This window comes from Gallus gallus, chromosome Z (genome assembly GCF_016699485.2).
Source record: "Gallus gallus isolate bGalGal1 chromosome Z, bGalGal1.mat.broiler.GRCg7b, whole genome shotgun sequence".
In the NCBI taxonomy this organism is placed as follows: Eukaryota; Metazoa; Chordata; class Aves; order Galliformes; family Phasianidae; genus Gallus; species Gallus gallus.
The window spans coordinates 15451851-15460673 of NC_052572.1; positions in this window are offsets into that span (position 1 = coordinate 15451851).

The following is an 8823-nucleotide window of genomic DNA, read 5'->3' on the forward strand; positions in this document are numbered from 1 at the left end:
AAAGGTGGCACTGCATCTATCTCTAACAAACTGGTTTATCTTTTTGCCCAAGTTTTGGTTTTTTTGTTTTGTTTTGTTTTGTTTAAACTCCCCAGTAGTCGCTTCCATTACTTAGATTCTGAAAAGTTATATTAAAGAAGTGAGAGCTTATAGAGCTTTTTTTCTACTCTGTTGTTCAGTACCTTCACGTTCTGTTTGGCTATGGTAATGTGACCTGAATTTCTAATCCAGTGCACTTCTCTTCCCTGTCACTCGCTCTTTTGCTCAAACATCTAGCATTCAGAAAGGCATCAGATATTAGCTCTAAAATACAATACTGAGGATATTTTGGTTAAAATGCAAAAATTTTTCAGCTATGAATAGTAAAAACTATTGTAATTAGAGTCCTGCAGTATAAAAAGCATGCGTGCAAGCCATTAATTTATGTATGAGAACAGGAGTGTATAGCTGCAAGAGTATGCAGAGGACACTGTTGAAAGCTGAAGAGTTTTATCTTCACAATTTCCTCTCATAATTTCCATTCATACACACAGAATTGGTAATGTAATTTTAAAATATTCCCTATCTGTTGTTCTTGTTATATCTTTAAGTAGGGTTCAGCTTGAATTACCAGTTTTCCAGATTCTTCTTTTCCTGTGATCTTATTAGAAAAGCTTACTGGAGTCTTAGTTACTTTAATGTATGTTATTGATCTCTAAGATTAATCTGCTTCGATAGTTTCTATAAATTAGTTTGAAATGGACTTTTTTATCAATCAGCCATCACAAACATTTGCTTTCTTCCTGCAGAGAGCTTTACATTTTAAAACGCAAGTTCATTTACTTGAATCAAACTTTTCCTTAGAGAATTGAAAGATTTGATGGCATATGTGAATGAGATTTATTCTGAAAAAAATAAAATAAAATAAAATATTTATTTATTTATTTATAGTAATTTGGTTTCCTACAGCTTGAGCAGCATATACTTCCGTGTACTGTAACCATCCATGAAACGATCCAAATAAGGGCTGCCTTTACCATCACTTTTTAGGGCACCATTAACATACTGGGTAGAGCTAAAAGTTCTGTCAGTTCTGATCTAATTCAGTTAAGTGTAAATAATTTTATTTTGTGTAAACTGTTCCTTTACACTGACTGCTCTGTGGATAATTATTCATGTATATTCTTGTGAACTCTATTATGTGTAACTGCAAGGAAAGAAAGCTACGGGAAAGATGTGGTTCATGATTTGTCCTGACACCTGAACAGTGCCTGGAAGTTGTGTGGGAGTTTATGGAGAATACGATTGTTCAGAGGATCAGGACAGCAGTTTTATGAGTCATACAACTGTCTTCCATGCCCAAAAGTGTTTTCACGCCCATTCTATTTGCTTGTATAGGTACAGCCATCCCAGTCAAACTCAGAAGGTTTGTTTGTCTAGACCTAGGTCTTTGCCTACTCTACTGCAGTGAAGCTACCCTTTGGTGGAAGATTACATTTCCAAGGCAGTGTTGTGCTGACTTTTCACTTTGTACAGTCTCCTGTGGGGAAACCAGATGCAAAATGGATTAAGGATGCTATTTGATTTGTAGCATTATTCTTACATCATGAATAAGCAAGTCACTCCACAGCATTTAAGTCAATTATGATTCAAGCTTCTATAAAGATTTCAATATCAATAATAATTACCTTTGTTTTCTTTAACTATATATACTTACATACATACACATGCATATACCTTTTAATTTTGATTGGCAAGTCATTGTTTGAGTACAGGAAAGTAGGGACCATTGTTTTATTATCTACAGCAGAGAGATTATCTAACCTAGCAAAGACAGCTGAGTGAGTAGAGTTCATCCATGAACGGTGATTTATTCCCCTGCTCTGCTGAGCAGAAACTACTGCATCCTGTGGGTGGCTTTATTTAAAAAAAAAAAAAAAAAAGGAAGGAAAAAAAAACAAAAAGGGAGCCAACATCCACTGGAAATTTCAGTCTGTGTGATAAGAACAGATTCAAAACTAAGCTTCTTGAGGTGTAAGATTTGTGATTTAACATATTCCATCCCACCAGTCCCCAAACAAGGATTTGATTAAGTACTTGTACTTTTTTAATTTTTATTTTTTACCAGAAACTTTCTCTGGGCACATAACTATAACCAAAAACTTTTCTAACTGTAAAAGCCATTGCTAGTTAATCACAGCTGTGTCAGTTTAAAGATGTGATTTCCACGACTTAGTCCTTTAGATTTATGATGCTCTCTATGAATTTTATTTTCCCCCCGCATTATGAATGCCTCATTTCTCTTGAGAGCCATAAAAACTTGAAAGGTATAGTAGCAATATGTAACACAGACTTCCTTGCACTCTCTTACTGGTCTGCATAAAACCTGAATTGAGGTACTCATTTCCTGTAGTGATTAATCAACATAATGTGATCACTTGATGAAAATCATGCTATAGTAGTTAGATATTTTGAAGGGGTGGGGAGGGGCTTTTTTGTTTGTTTGTTTCATTGAGCTCCTTCAGCAGTATGTGAAATTTATTCTTTCCTTTTTCTACTGGCTTGTGCTCATCTCTGTATATTTACTTTCAGTTTGATTTCTTTAGGTCTGGATGTTGGGCTAAACAGCCATAGGGTACTTAAATGAGAAAGCAGTTTTACTTACAGGATCATTCCTACAGATTTCATACTGGACTAGATAGCCAGTATGAAGAGGACCTGGTGAGCACTGTTTTTACAAGCTGGTTTTTGGTGGACAGTCAGTCCTTCCCACAGGATGCATCAGACACTATGTCTGGAAATTTGGACATTGCCTCAGATTCTCTCTGAAATGAGAGCTCACTCCAAGCATACCTGAGCCATAGGGTCTTAACCTTCTTCTGTTTGCCTGGTTATTTTTGCTTTTGCATGTTGGTATCCAACTTTAGGAGGTTAAAGCTGAACTATTTTTAGTTCAGCTCCAGCAGCTTCAAAGACTCTCCTGGGGAAAAGCACACATTCTTGATCATGAAAAATCTTCTTATTATGCTCACATTCTAATCATTTGCATAATTTTATGTAACTATTTAATGCCGTGTTGAAAGTATACTCCATCAAGAAAAGCACCTACCAGGATACATCAGTGATGTACCTTCACATTATCTTTCCTGGACAATCTCTGTGGGCTCAGAATCCATCTCCTTACCTCTCCTTGTATTCACTACAGACAGCATTCTCTCCAGCCCTTCTTATGTTTGTATGAGTTTCACATATAAAGAGACACAGTTCCTGTCCCATCATCAGAAGTCGTGGCTTTTTCTCCAGCTGGATTTGCAGCATTTCCAGAGAAGTCAGCAATGACATGGTTTGTAAAAAAATGTAAGCTGATAGAAAAATAAGCAGAATGTGTGCACCTCCTGATGGACTACTGTGATAATGTGTGATAGTTTTGAGATATAACAGTAGAAAGACAGAACAGCTTAAGTTTCCAGACACTTCAGGCACTTTCAGATACTTCTGGCCATTTTTTAAACTTGTTGCTCACCTCAGTATGATCATATCTGGATTCTCAACAGTCCTGAAATGTACTCTACTCTTTCCTCCACGATCCCCTGAAACACATGCTGCACTCCATCAAAGCCCACCTTCTCTATTTGTATATGGCAAGCCTGTGAGAGATCTGCCTTGAAAGCCCAAGTTTTTTTTTTTTCCCACAAGCATGAATGCAGAATGTCACACTCACAGATGAATATCACTGACAAACTGTGCTTGTTAGAAGGCAGAAGCCTCTTTCTGGATTCTACACAGCCCTGTGTCAAAGGTGCAGGAACTAACAATGGTGGCTTATCCTGTGCTGACAAACAGGAGGTGAGATCTGGAGCTTCCCTCTGTTTCAAGAGCTCGTTTTCCAATACCACTTACCTGCTACATGGCAGCAATTCCCAACTCATGGCTCATGCAAAGTCATGGCATACAACTCCAAAAGGAGATGAGCACAGAGAAATGCAACCATGTGTGTAACATACCCCACAAGAATTGAACTCAAGGAGAATAATTATTTTACAAAACCCAAAATTTTCTTTATTTTGTAAAAGCGGGAGCAAGTATTTTCTGGATTATGTCACTGGTTGTGTGGGCAGAGAGGAGAGAGCTATTCCTTCAGCAGCCTTAGCATGAAAAGAGCAGGTGGTCCCTGAGGAGAGCAGGTGGAGGACCATGCACGGACCCCTCACTAGCTGCTGCCAGCCTGATAGCCAAAGAAAACATGGAAAATATCCTGCCACAACTTTGCCTGTTCTTTCCTGAAAAGCAGATATTATTGAATTATAGTCATCTAGCAATGAGAACAATAGACACAAGTCTCCTTCTCATGTAAAACTATGCTCTTTCATAAAAGCCAGCACCATCTTTGGCAGCCTTTAAAAAAAAGGAGTTGAGCCAGGATCAGTTGTTTAAAATTCAGTGCTCCATATTACAGTAGTGTTTGACTTAAGTTGCCTGTTGATAGGTATCAAATCTCTGGAAAAAAAAATAGCGTTTTATGTTTTCTGATAACCAATTTTAAGCGACCCTTGGCTTGTATACAAATTTATGCTGTCTTTTTACACAGTGCAACCATCTCTACACATTGTACCAGGGCACGGTCACTCTGTGCACACTTTGAAGATTCATCTGTCACTGTCATCTTTATCCTTTCTGGTTTGTAATCCCAGTTTTTCCAAGCCAACTCAAAGGGGAGTGCTGAGAGATTATAAGGATGAAGCTCAAATTTTGAGATCATTTATTTCATTCTCTACATATGGACTCATTTATGCCTTATAAACCAGCACTGAACAGTATTTATTCTTATCACTCGAGTAAGACATTTTTTAATACTTCTTATAAAGCTTGAAGTTTTGCCTGCTTCTTTGAGGAATGATATATTAAAAACATGCTTTTACTATTGTTCTTTTGCATGATTGTAATATTTATCAACTGCACAGGCAATGACAAAAAATAAAGCTAGCTAAGGGAGCATCCCTAGGTTTAATTAGATTTTTTTTTTTTTTTTGAGGGAAAATAATGAATATACAAAAGTAGCAGTTCTCTTCCAAATTTGCTGAGCCTTGGGATTAGATTTGATACTATTTTCTCTTCCTACCAGCACAGATTTTAGTCTTTTGTCTCAATTTTTATTACTGCAGTGAATTATGTAAACTGATAATTATCATTATCAGCTGTGTTGAAGTATTGAAAAGCATTATCAGATATTGGTTGGATATTAGGAAGAAGTTTTTCACACAGCAGATGGTGACACACTGGAACAGGTTGCCCAGGCAGGTTGTGGATGCCCCATCCCTGGAGGCATTCAAGGCCAGGCTGGATGTGGCTCTGGGCAGCCTGGTCTGGTGGCTGGCGACCCTGCCCATAGCAGGGGGGTTGAAACTCAATGATCATTGTGGTCCTTTTCAACCCAGGCCATTCTATGATTCTATGATATGGCATTTGGCCACAGGCTGTATGGCCAAAATACTTCTAATTTGTAAGTACTTAAGTACAGGGGATTTAAGGATCTATAAGCCCCAAGGCCTAGGTTTTAACTTCATGCATCTTTGAGAGTATTCATCATAATGGTCCTTCTGTTCTATAGTATGATAAAATAAATTATCCATATTAGTAACTGAATGTTTACTTCTTATGTTTATAAAAGGTATTTACTTCTTATGTCTATAAAAGGGACAGTTCAAAAACCCTGTGATTTTGGCTCATCTTCCTTCAGCAGTAGTCTAGAGAGATCTGATTTTCTTGGAATATGATGCAGTTCTTTTTCCATATTCTTTCAGTATAAGTGTCTTTTCACCAAATGTCATCTAGCATAGGGCTGCTAGAGGATGCCAATTAAGTTATGACATGGACATCTTTTTTTTATATGGCTTACACTTTAAGAACATGCTCATTGTTATTAAGATTTTTATTTATTTTATTTGGAAAACACTACCAATGATCTTTAAAAATATATAAAATCAACTAGATGTATATCATCACACCAGTAACACATTTATATATATTAAACAGCAGCAAAGAAGAAAAAGGTTTTCCCCACAGAAAGCCTGGTTCTGAGGTCTACATGTGAAATACAGATGAGATGCATTCATTAAATCTGACTCTCCAAAATGTTCTCACTACAATCTCAATAAATACAATACATATTATAAATACAATAAATCTCAAACCATCTCACTACATAACTAAAAAATAATTATATACAGTGCTGCCACTCACAAGCACCCTCTGGATGGTGTTTCTCATTAGTTTTTCCCTGATTAATCCTTGTTTTTCTCTTTACACGTAAGTAGTTTAAATGATTTAAAAGTGAAGGAAAGCAAGGCTGCTGGTAAAAGGAGGTAAAACTAGATATTATCCTTAACAGCTTGGAGCTGTAGTGAAAGGTCTAAGAGTAGGTATGTCTGTTCTTAAATATATGGCTGTCTGGAGCTATTGCAAAAACAGGTACATACTTCAGAAAGTTTCTGAGAACACTTATTGAGCCAGGTGCTCTGGGTGGTTTGAAGGCAGTACAATTAAAATATTCCCATACAAAGTGAGAGTAGAATTTCAAATACTTTGCATAAAAAGGTGAGAAAAAATCCACAGCATACTCTATTTGTCTCTCATCTTTCTTAATTAAAAATGTTTACTACTATCTAGGATATCTTCATTGTAACAATACTCTGATTGATTGTAATTACAATGTCTTATCCATGAATAGACATTTCTTTACTTACATCATCATCATTCAAGGCCCATGACTAGGTCCCACACTACATCTTTATCTCTTAATTGGAGATATATGAGTTTGATGGGTGGACTATTTAGTGGAAAAGGAAGTGGTTGAAATGTTGCAGCCAGAGTTGTCAATGGCTCTGTGTCCAGGTGGAGGCCACTGATGAGTAGTGTCCCTCAGGGGTCCATCTTGGGACAGGTTTATCAATGACAGACTTGATGGGATTGAGTGTACTCTCAGCAACTTTGCAGATGACACAGAACTGAGTGATGCAGTTGACTCAGCAAAAGGAAGGGATGCCATTCAGGGAGACCTGGACAAACTTGAATGATGTTCAACAAGGCCAACTGCAACGTGTAGCACGTAGGCTGGGACAATCCTAAATATATGTATAAAGACTGAGTGAAGAACTCCTTGAAAGCAGCTCAGCTAAGAAGGACTTGGGGGTTCTGACAGATAAAAAGTGTAACACAAGACAGCAGTGTGCACTTGCAGCCTGGAAGGCCAACTGTATCAGAAGAGGGATCTTCAGGGAGAGGCAGATGATTGTCCCCTTCTACTCTGCCCTTCTGAGCATCTGGAGTAGTGCATCCAGATCCAGAGCCCTCAACACAGGAAATATGTCGATCCTTTGAAGAGGGTCTAAAGGATGTCCATGAAGATGATCAGAGGGCTGGAGCACCTCTTCTACAAAGACTGTCTGATAGAGCTGGTCTTGTTTGGCCTGCAAAAGAGAAGGCTTTGGGGACACCCAATTGTGATCTTACAATACTTAAGGGGAGATTATAAACAAGAGGAAAATCAACTTTTTACATGGGTAGATAGTGATAGAACATTGGGAATTGGCTTTAAACTAAAGGAGGAGAGACTTAGATTAGATGTCAGGAGGAAATCTTTCACAGAGAGGGTAGTGAGATGTTGAAACATTGCCAAAAGAGGTTGTGAATACCACATCCCTGAAGGAGTTCAAGGCCAGGCTGGGTGGAGTCCTGGGCAGCTTGATCTAGTGGGTGGCAGCCCTGCCCTCAGCAGGGGATTGGAACTAGATGATGTTTGAGATCCCTGCCAACCCAAGTCATTCTGTGATCTGTTAGCCAAATCATAGCTATAGACATAATTACTACATTAAGATTTACTTAACAGTACTTGTAAGGGAAGTATTACCATTGCCTTCCATTTTAGAGAAAGGGGAACTAACGCACTGAGCAATGAAATGGCACACAGCTTTGTCAGTCACAGAGTACTCCAAGCTATTCCACAGAAAGCCAATATACACAGGCAAAAAATGTGACTACTAAGGCAAGTGTGGAGGGAGCCATAGTCAGTGAGACACAGAAGGAGCATGAGATTGAGATAGTAAGATCTTTATATTGATGCAATCAAATTTGATTTGTGGCTGAGATTCCCAGATGCTAATACTGTGCAATTAAACAACATAATGAGGCAGTCTAACAAATCCTCCAGTGTGTTTTCCAGCTTTTGCATTGAGCAGCATAGGGATCACTGTCGAGGCATGGACATTTGATCCAGAGCTGTATTCATCATCTTAGATTTTATCAAAAAAAAAGAGACCAGCCTATGTCATGCAGAAGCACAAACTGATCTGGCACATCATAGCAAATGAATGCCTTTTATTAAATTGTGCATTTAAGTAGTCTTCCAATCAGCACTAGAGATCATCTGTCCTAACTGATCACTTCTTTCCTAATTCTGAATATATATATATATATATAAAAAGAGAGAGAGAGAAAGAGAGAGAGAGAGAGGGAGAGAGAAACAAAACAAAACAGTTAAAATTGTGTTCTTCACAATCTCTCCTCAATGATGACCAAAATAAGCAATTTTCTCAGAAAAAAAACCAGTCACAATGCTCTGCCATTCACAGTGGTTAGGCTCTGCAACACCAGGAAGAACTCTACTGACTTGCAATTTTTTTTGTGTGAGCACCTATGAGTTCCAATATACGCCAACATTTAAAAAAAACATTGCAAAACATATTTGCTGGTTATATAGGTAGATGGTAATGGAGGTGACAAAATTTTGTCCTGAAAATTGTGCTAAAAAACTCAGAAGGAGTCCATGTCTAAGACACCTTGTTTTTC